Raw genomic sequence first — 11,466 nt, 5'->3', positions numbered from 1 at the left:
TCAATCAATATTAATGTGTCTGCCTTAAACTTTTAAGGTCATTGTCTCCCTTCTGACATCTTTAACTACATCAACATCACATTATATCATTATAGACTCATGAAGCAATGTACTTTTACATTTTTGCAAGATAATGTCTCTTTTGTGTTTCAGTTTTTATCATAATATAAATCTTGAGATGTCATTTGCATATCTTTTGTTTAGCAAAGGAGACCCCCATTTAAGACTTTGTCATTTTAATACATAGACTTAAAAGTGGATGACTTTTTAAAGAAAATGCACCAAAATATTCCAATTTATTCTTCAACTGAAGCGGCTGCTGCATCAGTAAATTAGTAAATTCCTTTAACAACACACTTGCTAACAATTATGGTCTGCCTGCCTTGGGCTCACTTGACAGTAGGGCTGCCATCTGTTGGGAAGTCCATTCATGGATTTTAAAGGGCTATTTATAGATTTTTATTTTAAACATTGCAAAATACCTCTTTGCTCTTCACCCTTCCATCTACTCATTTTGTCTCTCCTGCCCTTGCTTCATCTTTCTTTCCACCCTGCTGAAGAGCATCGTTATACTTCCAGCTCTCTGCACCACCAGCCACATCCACAGCAAAAGGCTTTCAGGCACGTTCATTTCTGAGGCAAGACTGGCCCACTTTCAATGGCTGAGGTGGTCAAGCAGAGAGGAGGGAGGGCACTTATGGAGAGGAACGGACAGAAGTGAACGGAATCAGTCAAGAAATTCAAAGCAGCCATGGAGGAAACAAAATCACAACAGTGAACAGGAAGGGGATGCCAGGAGCCCCAGCTCTGGATAGGTGGATATTTCATGAATTCCTTCAACAAATAGGGATCCTCTAGGGAAATTCAACACTTGGCAATCTTAGTGGATAGTGGTGCTGCAAAGAAAGCATAATGTTCACCCCTCTGGTAAATTCAAGTAATTAAACCCCTTTAAAAAAAGACCCTCTTAGGCTTTCTGCCCAGTAAACTCACAGTGAAAAGCAACTTTAATAAATGTTATAAATCTCCCCTCTGAGCCAACAGGAAATTCAAATGTTTGCATGTGCAGGAGCTAGGGAGCTGCTGAAACAAAAGTAAATGTGTATATTAGAATATGTTATGCCCATACTCTGAGTGGATTGCAGCAGAAGCATGAGGCCCACCAACACAACAGGGTTTTGAAAGGATCCTTTCTGGTGCCACCCCCGATCCACTTTGGTTGTGTTACACCAGAGTTCTCCTGGGCTTGGGAGTGGACAGATCTGTTTAGTGATGAGTTTGCTGGCTGGAAGAATTCAGGGTTACTTCTTATCATACAACATTATTGCAAAGTAGTTTTGAGTTTCAGACATAAAACTAAATTAAGACATGGCAACAAATATCTGCGGTTTATAAAATCAAAAGATCAAAGAAAGGAGACTGCAGAGAATTTCTGATCAACACCCTGACAAGGGGTGTTAGTTTTAATAAACAGTAAGAATTTTAGGCCATTATGTAGTATGAGATGCAGTCTCGACTGTGTTTCTAATTTCCTTTCTTGCCTTTACTGCTGTTATATAAAGCTCTGTAGTGACGAAAAACATTTATTGAAAAAGCCTGAGTGCACCATTTGGGATTACATTACTTCATCTGCATGGAGCATTCCCAGCCAATGAGAAATATTTCCCTCTCCTCCCTCCATGCTGCCACGAGCTCCAGGCACATTCTGCTTGTGGGACAAAGTGCTGGACATAGATGCACTTGTGTAAGTGAATAAGGATTTTGTTATTAGGTCTGAAGACTAAATGATCGTGGAATGTTGTTAGTTTGGGTTGTTCTTTTAAAGCTGTAGATAAATATACCCAGAGCTTTGCGCACATTCTTTACAATGAATTTAAGTATATAAAAACAATAGATATTTGGCTACATAACCTATGAGAAGGTTTTCTGCAAAATTTCTGGTAACGTGCTTTCTACCATGGCTATGAAAACTACACTTTTTTGTGTATTACACACTCCACAGACTTACAAAAGCACAAAAGACCATGAAAATTAAGTTGAGATGAAGAAAAAACAAAGGATGGATGGAAGGATGGACAGAAGGAAAGACCGAAATAAGTTATATTTGTTGTCTGAAGTATTCACAGGAATCAGGCGAGAGGCATGCTCATTCTTCCAGTCTTAATTTTGGAGGCCTTTCAGTTGGACATAAAGGGAAAAAATATTTAGGTGAGAGAGCTCTCTGTAGGTACCCTTGAAAAAAACTGGGAATTAATTATCTGAGTACAAAATGGAGGCAAATAACTCTTCTCTCTTCGTTATAATGACTCCATCTGTGGCTTTCAACCGACAGTATTTTTCCTTAGGGGATTGTTAAGATTATTAGCAATTATTACTAATAAATCATTACTATTAATAATGGTAATTATCATTCAAAGACCCCAGTCATAATCACTGTGGAGAACCGTATAAACATAGAGAAGACCACAGCTTTACAACAGACAGCACATCCCAAGCTCACAGCAGGTAATGAGTGACGAGCACAGAGCTACACTCCAGAGAGCACTGTATTCACCAGCCTTCATCCCCAGCCTGCCAACGGCAGGATCAGATCCACAGTGTTTGTCCAGTTTGTCCACAGGCAAATGACTGCATATGGTCAGGGAAAATTTTAGCAACTATTTTAGTTTGCTTTAAAAAACAAAACAGTATCTTTTCTAACTTTTAGGATTTGGGAGAACTGGTAGAATCATACAGTCTCACGTCTAGTCCCGAGAAGATCTGGTTGTGTGATATCTCTGATCACATTAAATACTCTCTATGAAAAACAGTGTAGATCCAGACCCCAAATAGATCACGGATGCGTGGAGAACAGTTCAGCTGTTACAGATACTCCACAAAAAGGCAAAAAGTTTTTTCCAACACAACTGGCTTGGCCTGTCTCCCTATTCAATAATGTGGTAGTTTTTCACTTGACAGACTGCTAGAATGATCAGCAAAGCTCCCTGTTACATGATAATTTCAAAGGTATGCTCAGAGTGGACAAACCCTAATTTTCCCATTTTTAACATTTGTTTTCCAGGCTTTCCATCAAGAAAAAAATCTTCCCTTCTCTCTTTGCCTCTTCACATTAGCTCTACAGTCATCTATCGACAGTCATCTGTATAGCTCATCCATCTTGCTTTCCATCTTCAGACTCATGACACAGTTGACAATTTCTGGTCTGGTTTTCCACTAAGATACGTATAACTGCATTTGTAAGCAGATTTTATAACGTTCCTTTTTTAAATGATGGTCTTTTCTCATCTTAACATGACATCTGAATCACAGATCTGTTTTTTATAAATATATGTATTTCCTTAGGTGTGTGTGTATACATATATATACACACACACATACATATAGTTATTATATATGTATATCATTACAAATGAAGAGATGATTCTGACAAAACATGAAGCAAAAACTGTTCATGCCCAAGAAACAATATTTGCAACTGCAGTCCTGAATACACAGCGAAAGGTATGAAAGCTTGGATAGTTCTATTACAAAGCAAAACATTTCCCAATGTAACATGCTGTAGCTATGTTTCTTAGGTATTCTGTTGATCAGGGGGGTCACCACAAGAAACTCAGCACTACCTTAGCAAAGGCGACCAGAAACACTCTGCACAAAAGTACCTTTCCTTCTGCATTAGACAAGGAATTGCAGGATGCACCCTTACAAGCATGTCCATCAAAATGAAGAAAATATTTTTGTAAAACTATATTTAAGAACTTTAAAGCACTCCAAAACTGAAAGAAGGTGGTTATCCAGCCTCTTTATTACCCTGGCATTATATCCACTTGATTTCTGGTACAATCCAGCTGCAGCTGAAGTTCAATAAGCAAACCCTGATTCTTGGCTATCCCAGACACCATGTATCAATTTACATGAATTTAACAACAGTGCAGGGCTAAAAAAGATAAGCATTCAGGGCTGGAAATGTCTAGTAGCCACACAGCACTGGTGTCAAAGATAATATAACAGGCAGAGAACAGCCAGTCAGGCCACCTCTGTCACCTTATGTACAGAATCTTTTCCACCACCTCATTCCCAAACACCAGGCAGGCCTGACTGGCCATGTCTGACTTTGCAAAGAAAAGTCTACTCTATAAGTCGTTCTGGTTGATTAGGTCAAGGATATTTTAAATTAATCTTACCACAGGTAAGGAAGGTACTTACTAAGAAGGGAAAAAAGTGCATCAGGGAGCGTTCTATTCATTTGAACTATGCAACTTCTGGTTTTGGTATACAGTTCATTTTTTTTAAACTAGAATTTCATGAAACAGTTTTGGTTTTTTTTCCCCTACAGTGGAACAAAAAACAAAAATTCAGTGAAGATATGCTTTGGATCTGAAATTCTGTATGATAATATTTTGGAAATTTTCAGTTTTGTCTCATGAAAATTATCTTGGTATCATATGCTCCAATTGCTGCATCAAATCTCAAGAAATTCTTCCAGATTTTCATGAAGCAAGTGAGTTTCCCAAAAGCCAAAATGAAATACAAAAATACAAGTTTTGAGATTTAAGCCACAATGTCATTTTGAAGTTTGCCCATTTCTACTAAACAAAGCATATTTAGTGCCCTTGTTCTGGATCAGTCATTAAAACAGACATAAGACCAGTTCTTTGCTCTGTTGCTGTTTGAGACCTTGTCTACCTTGAAAATTTTTGCTGGATCCTTAAACATTAAGTTAGTCAGAGAGAGTATGACAGACAAGTTGCTATTTCAGACTAGAAACAGCACCTGGAGGGCCAAGACCTTTCACAGTTTAATAGTGGACAGAGAATCACTGTAGCGATCAGGGTCATGTGGTGGGTGAGGCAATCACGGATACTGAAATATCAGATGTCACTGTGACAGCTGTAATAACCAAGGCTTGCTTACTTCAGCCAGAAAATATCCACAGAATATGGTGAATACAGTATACTGCAGTATCTACCTCTTCTCCCTTTGTTTCATGCTATAAACATTTTAACTCCTGAGGCTCACTGCGCAAGAACAGAGCAAACAACCTTCACCCTATGTTTTATATGGTAAGGGATGCGCGACAGGTAGGGAACTTTTTTTCAAATCTTGAGAATTCAGCAGAAAAGTTATTATTTGCTTGTTATTGACAATTCACTCCTCTGAGATAAAATAACTTAGTTACTAAAGGATCCCAAGGAGACAGCTGGCAGTGATGAACAGAACAACTCTCCATCCACAGCAAATGTGCATCATAAAACAGGCACCACTGGATTAAAAATAACCTTAATCTGTTTAGTATACACAAAGGCAGCCTAGTCAAAACACTTCAACAATGATTTAAAATCTCAAGTTAGAGGCCAGTTTGAACCTTCAGGGAAGCCTTCTCTATTCATAAGGAGCTTAACTAATCATAACTTTCCATGACTTATCAGAACTGGATGCAGTATGTCGCAGCATGATAACCGAGCTCTGGAAATGCAACAAAAGATGCCTTTTTTTACAAAAATAACGGTGAGACTAAACCCAAAATTTTAATCTTTGAACTTCTGGGGGGGAAACATCCTGTCACTCATGAAGTGTTTCCATTAGCATGGAGGGATGGTAGCTGGGCAGCGCCCAGGAATGCGGCCCAGCTGAGTGACGTGCAGGGAAGTGCGCGTACCACGAAAGGCTCAGATCCCCACAGTTCAGCCCCCGGACGCTGCGTTTGGCACGTCGGGAGCAAACAAACAGCTGGTATCAGACCCACGTATTTCTGTAGAGAGCTAACAACAGAAAGGAGTACCAGGCTACATGAAACATAGTATTACTTTTACTTGACTTACGTGCTCAATATTAACAATCTAGTGTTTAAGAAAGCATGCAGTATTAATCTTTTAACATGCTATGTACTATAGCTGTATGAAAGCTTCAGAACGAGGGTTAATGGGGCCCAAAAAGGACCAGATTTCTATCTGTACTTTCTTCAATGTAGTTCCAGATGTGCTGAGACCTCAGCCGAGACCTGCAAGTATTATGTATGGCTTTCTTTTATCTTCCAGGAAAAAAAAAGAAAAAAAAACACAATAAAAGAATGAATCAGTGCCAAACATTACAAGAAAGGCTTAATAAATAAAGCCCAGGGTCAAAATGCTGCTCTTATTTGCCCTGAAATATATCACTGAACTTCTGTATATTCATATTTGTTTACATTATAAATGTACTAAATTAGCTAATTATAGTGATCATAATTTACAATTAAAAACAAACAGTTAGAAATTTCAAAGGCTTTCAATATCTTTTCTTTAATCATTCACCCAGGCTCAAAATATGCATTTTTTAGATTAAAGCATTAAAGTTGCTAATTATATTCTCAGAACTAACAATTATTTCTTTACCCTTTTACTACCTTCTTCTGGCAACAAAAAAATGTCAGCACTGATTTAATTTTTTGTTATTACAGGATTAAAAGAAGTTTCTAAAATGCAATTAAATGTGCCCTATAGCTATAGTAACTTTCCTATCAGCATCCAAAACCTCTTCGCTAAAACAACAGCATAAAAAAATTATTCAGACTTTCTAGACAGACTTTTTTCTCCTTTTATAACACATTCCTTTGGTGATTATCTCCAATGACAACTCAACCATCTTAATGAGACTCTGCACACATCTAGATCTTGGTGAAAGTAGATTAATAGGAGAAAATGAAAGTTAAAGAGGCTGTTAAGAGTGCAAAACCCTGCACATGTCAAGCACTGGTTCTTCACCTTTGGGAGCTTGGTTCAAGTTCACCCTGAGGCCCTAAGTGAAAAGTTCAATAGTCTCAACTATGTCCCTGCTTGATATATCACAAAATCAATTATTTTATGGTGGTACATTTGGTAACCTATGCTCAGAGAGAATCAAGCTTTTTCCCACTGGGAATTCACCAATTATCTACTCAGTGAATTATTCTCAGATAAAATAGAAATACCTGCTGTCAGCAGGAGTTTCTCATTATACTGCCTATCAGTTTAGTAGTTGATCTGTTTGGGAACACAGTGCTGTTGCATTTAGCCCATGCACCATTAGCCACTATGTTATCACAGGAATGCATGGTGACAGGACACCAAAGCATGATTCAGTGCCCAAATTTGCACTGTTTTGGAGAAGAGAAATAGTCTTTGCAAGTAACCAAAATTATGCCAGAGAAAAATTGTAGCAGGGCATTTTATTATAAATTTAACAGTTCTTCAAGGAATTAGCTTGTTTTAGGTAGCCCAGAATGGTAAGGTCCCAAGTTTAATTTTCATAGCTGTGAACATCATTTTCTAATAGCCGTCAACAGCATACATGGTCTAGGCCACAGGGGCACATACTATTAGTAGCACTCTGAGATCTACATTTTGTGTTATTTAATATGATATGCCTGCTGTTGAAACTGATATATTTATATTAATTACTTGAAATTATCTCCAATTTAAATATATAGGGTTTTCATAAAAGTGAATACCAGTCTGAAAAATAAATTCAAGACACTGGGTGGCTCAGATATGGAATATGCACTCTGTACGCTGGTGCCTGACTGTTTAAATTCAGCCCCATTCATTGCGAAGTACCACTTCGTACCCTGCCATGGTCTGTCCAAGCTAAGCTCAACTTGCTTAGCCTAATTCTCAGTGGTCAAAATTTTGTTTCATAAAACCATCATCAACACAATTAACGTTAACTAGCATCCTCTGCCAGATTCTGCTAACGGCCTAGGTATAGGTGTTCATCACCTGTGAAAGATCTCTCAGTCCTAGGACCAAGGCGTATGAACAGGAAGCCAGTGCTGACACTGTCCATGCTGTAGTTATTCTGTGGACTGTCATTTGTTTTAGAGAGACATCTTTCAGGTCAAACTATTCCAGAAGTTTTCTGTAGCAGACAATTAAACAAAATTTCGATCTTATTATCTTTAAGACAGAAATGTCTAGATATTGGCTGTGGAAATGGTGGGGGCCCAAAGGGAAAGCTCAATGTGGAGAGATAAAAAAGACAGAGACTGCCCAAACAAAAGATGGTGTAATAGCTGTAGACCAGATAACAAATGGTAGAAAGCCAGACAGTCAAAATTCCTATCTACCCTTACACGTAATACAAGAACATAAGGACATACACTGAACGGACACAAATTTAAAAACAATGCAAGGATGAGTTTTAGTCATGCTGACATCTTACTGCTGCTCAGCTAATTCACACTTCCCCATCTATAAAATGGGGATAATATTCCTGGCTCTCCCCATGCAGATGAACTCATTGGCGCTTGCAAAGTATTCAGATAATGCTGTAGTGAAGAATGCCATTGAAAACAGTAAAAAGAACTGAATAATTCCAAATGCAACGCAGGTTTGGATTACATTAACTGGCACAGTGGACAATAAATAAGGCCTAAGACTACAGACTAAGCAATGAAGTTAAAAAGAACCATTCAAGACCTTCCTTTCTCCCTGAAAATCATCCCTCTTGAGCACAAAATGAAGCAAAAATAATAAGTGATTGTGCAAATGAGGATGTTATCATACCATACCCCTCAAGGAAGCTGACTTAGGATTCTAGGGCCATCCTGTAAATCGAGAGTGCTGGATTGTGCAACCTGAACGACTTGCAATATATTTTTTAATACAGTTACAAACAAGTTATCATTTCTACAAAAATAACCTGTTTATTAAATTTATTGTTGGCAAAATAAATGTGAAATGTTTTCATTCCTCTCTAGAGAGATGCAAAAGATTTCATTCATAGCCTTCAATTCTGTGAGCATTTAGTCGTTCCTCACAGGAAAAATGCACTGCTAGGAGCATTTCAATGCCACTGTAAATGCTACATTCCTCTAGTGAACTCTATCAACAAGCCCACTCAATGCTCATGCTTAGTTTACTGTGCCTTGCCCAGCAGACTCCTTCTTCATCAGGACCAGGAATACGCCCATTAAAACAGCAATGAAGAATGATGGGACAATTCAGAATTTCACAAGTGCAGAACCTAATGTACCTGCTCTAATTTAAGAAGGCCTCTGGACAGTCACCAGGACAAAATCTTGATGGAAGGATTTTGAAGACTGAATAAATCATCTAAAATAAAACAAAGGAGTAAGCGTACCAGAAGTTCTAATACATACTTTATTTAATGTGTAGTGCTGAATAAAGGGGATTTACAGCTGGTTCTAAAAGCTGATCTTTCTTTTAGAGTATAGCATGCTTTTTCATAACAACCCAGTGGGAATATTTATTGATATGCACATAGATTTGAAAACATAAATTTCCAAGGTAAAGTTCTGGATGAGATGGATACAGCATAAATTGCCCTGGTCATATCTGACACCAGTGTGCTAGATGAGATGTACTGGGATGTGTCGAAAGGGCCAAAGCAACACCATGAGATGCTGCATCTAACAGAAGGGAGCTCAGGCGTCTGCACTTATCCTGATATCCTCTCCCACTACGTGATCCCCAGCCATTGGCATCATTTAGAAACTTACAGAGAGAAAGTTAATTCTTTTATACTGTGAGTTATTTTGGTAAAGTGACTAGGCGAACATCATGAAAAAAGCAAGTGCTATCACTTCCCAATCTACAGGTTGCATATTCCCTCCAGTCATTCCTTCCAAACATTTCCTAACTTGGAACTGGCAATAAGCAGTCCCTACTCCTGTTGATGGTATGATCAAGCAGGTACTAGTACGACAGTGATTTGTCCTAGTAGAGCTATTCATCTCTGCTTGGAAGGGAGGACAGAATTACTTTCTAGAGTTTGTCCTGAGGTATCAGTAAAGTTTAGAAGGGAGCTGCTGAGGATAGGATACTCAACTGTCCCAAGGTAACAATCCAACTTCCAAGGACAACATGGAAAATGGGAACGTTACAGAAAAAACAACACACATCCCAAGGTTCTGTTTGGACCAAAAGTCATAAGCCTTTGGAACGAAAGTGAAGCAGGATTCATCATTACTTTTGTGTGCTTTCTTTCTTGAATAATTCTTAAAAGTCAGTTTAAAGATGGATGTCAGCCCCACACACGACTTTTTTCCAGAGTTGTAGGAATTTGGATCTGAGGCTTTAATATGACTACAATTCTGATTTAACATTTGCGACCAGATAGGTGAGAACAGAAGAGTAAGAATGAGAAGAAAAGCTCTCCAAGAGGCTGTCTGCAAAGTAAATGTTAATGCTCAGTAGAAGTACTGCCCATAGTGAATATTTTTGAAAATAAAAGTGAGAGCTTAAAATCTACAAATTCCATATGCAGCTTTAAAAAAAAATCCAGTTACATTTTTACATGTGGCTTTAGAAACACGATACCTATGTCTTGAAAACACTTCCCTGGAATCTTTGAATTATCTATTTAATACAATCAGCCTGTTCAGAATAAGGCTCAATGTGAGCTTTTCCTCCCATCCTGCTAGCATGCCTTTATCTGCCCGGGGCAGCCAGCTGTTGCAGGTGACATGCAGTTATGCAGTCTCCCGGGCCATTCAGGACTTGGTATCGCCACTGCAGGCAAGAAGGGTGCCATCTGCACTGAAGGCAGGCTGCCCAGCCATGTCCAGACTGAGAGCATCTGCAGGTCAGCAATACTATTCATAGCAGCTATCATTCTCAAAATTCACTGGTAATCCTCCATTCAGGCTGAATTTGGTCACTTAAATGACATCAAACATATTTGCTCTATGAATAAATGATTCTTAAACCAAAAGGTTTTCAAACTGTACATGCAAAAATTTTCTGCATGATACATGAAATGGACCATGTATTCAGCCGCAGTGGGGCTAAGATTTCTATTTCAGCGAACAGTAAGGAAATTCTATGAAGGAATTTCCCAGGTCTCCTGTCTACATATCAGTGACTATATCTAGAGTTAAAAAGGAGGGGAATCCATTACAGAGAAAGTCCGCGGCATAATTAGGAAACAATCAACACATTTTCTTATGCTGATTTTTTCTTCACTTTAAACTGCTTCATTGACTTTAATTAAACTTGCCCCAGGCTTATGAATCTAGCAAGCTGCTGAAACACTTAAAAATTAAATAAAATAAAATCAGCTTTCTTGGCAGAAGGGTTTTCACCAGCTTGCTCACCTGTACCAAACTTCTGATTTAGAGGATTTTTAAATGATTAGAAATGTTGTATGTGATACTGCAAGGCTCTTTGTTGTTTTTGCTTTTGAAATAAAATGACCTCCCACTGCCACAGTAAGAATCGCAGAATTAAATTGTTGGGATTCTCTCCACTTCCCTAGAGTCAGTGCAGAATTCCTTTGCTGACTTCTGAGAAAAGGTATAAAGCTGCCTTCCCCAGCTTCGACACCAGCCCTACTCCTGGTTTTGCCAAAGGCCAAAGAAAAAGAACCTGCGACATTTAGAATACTGGCAATTTCCATACCAATAGCTCAGGCCAAGGTCAGATATATACGGCAAGGACTTTGGAGGAATAAAACAGATTGCCTGTGTCCTGCTCCAGCCTGGGCCTGACT

This window comes from Apteryx mantelli, chromosome 8 (assembly GCF_036417845.1).
Source record: "Apteryx mantelli isolate bAptMan1 chromosome 8, bAptMan1.hap1, whole genome shotgun sequence".
In the NCBI taxonomy this organism is placed as follows: Eukaryota; Metazoa; Chordata; class Aves; order Apterygiformes; family Apterygidae; genus Apteryx; species Apteryx mantelli.
This window is presented reverse-complemented; position numbering follows the sequence as displayed.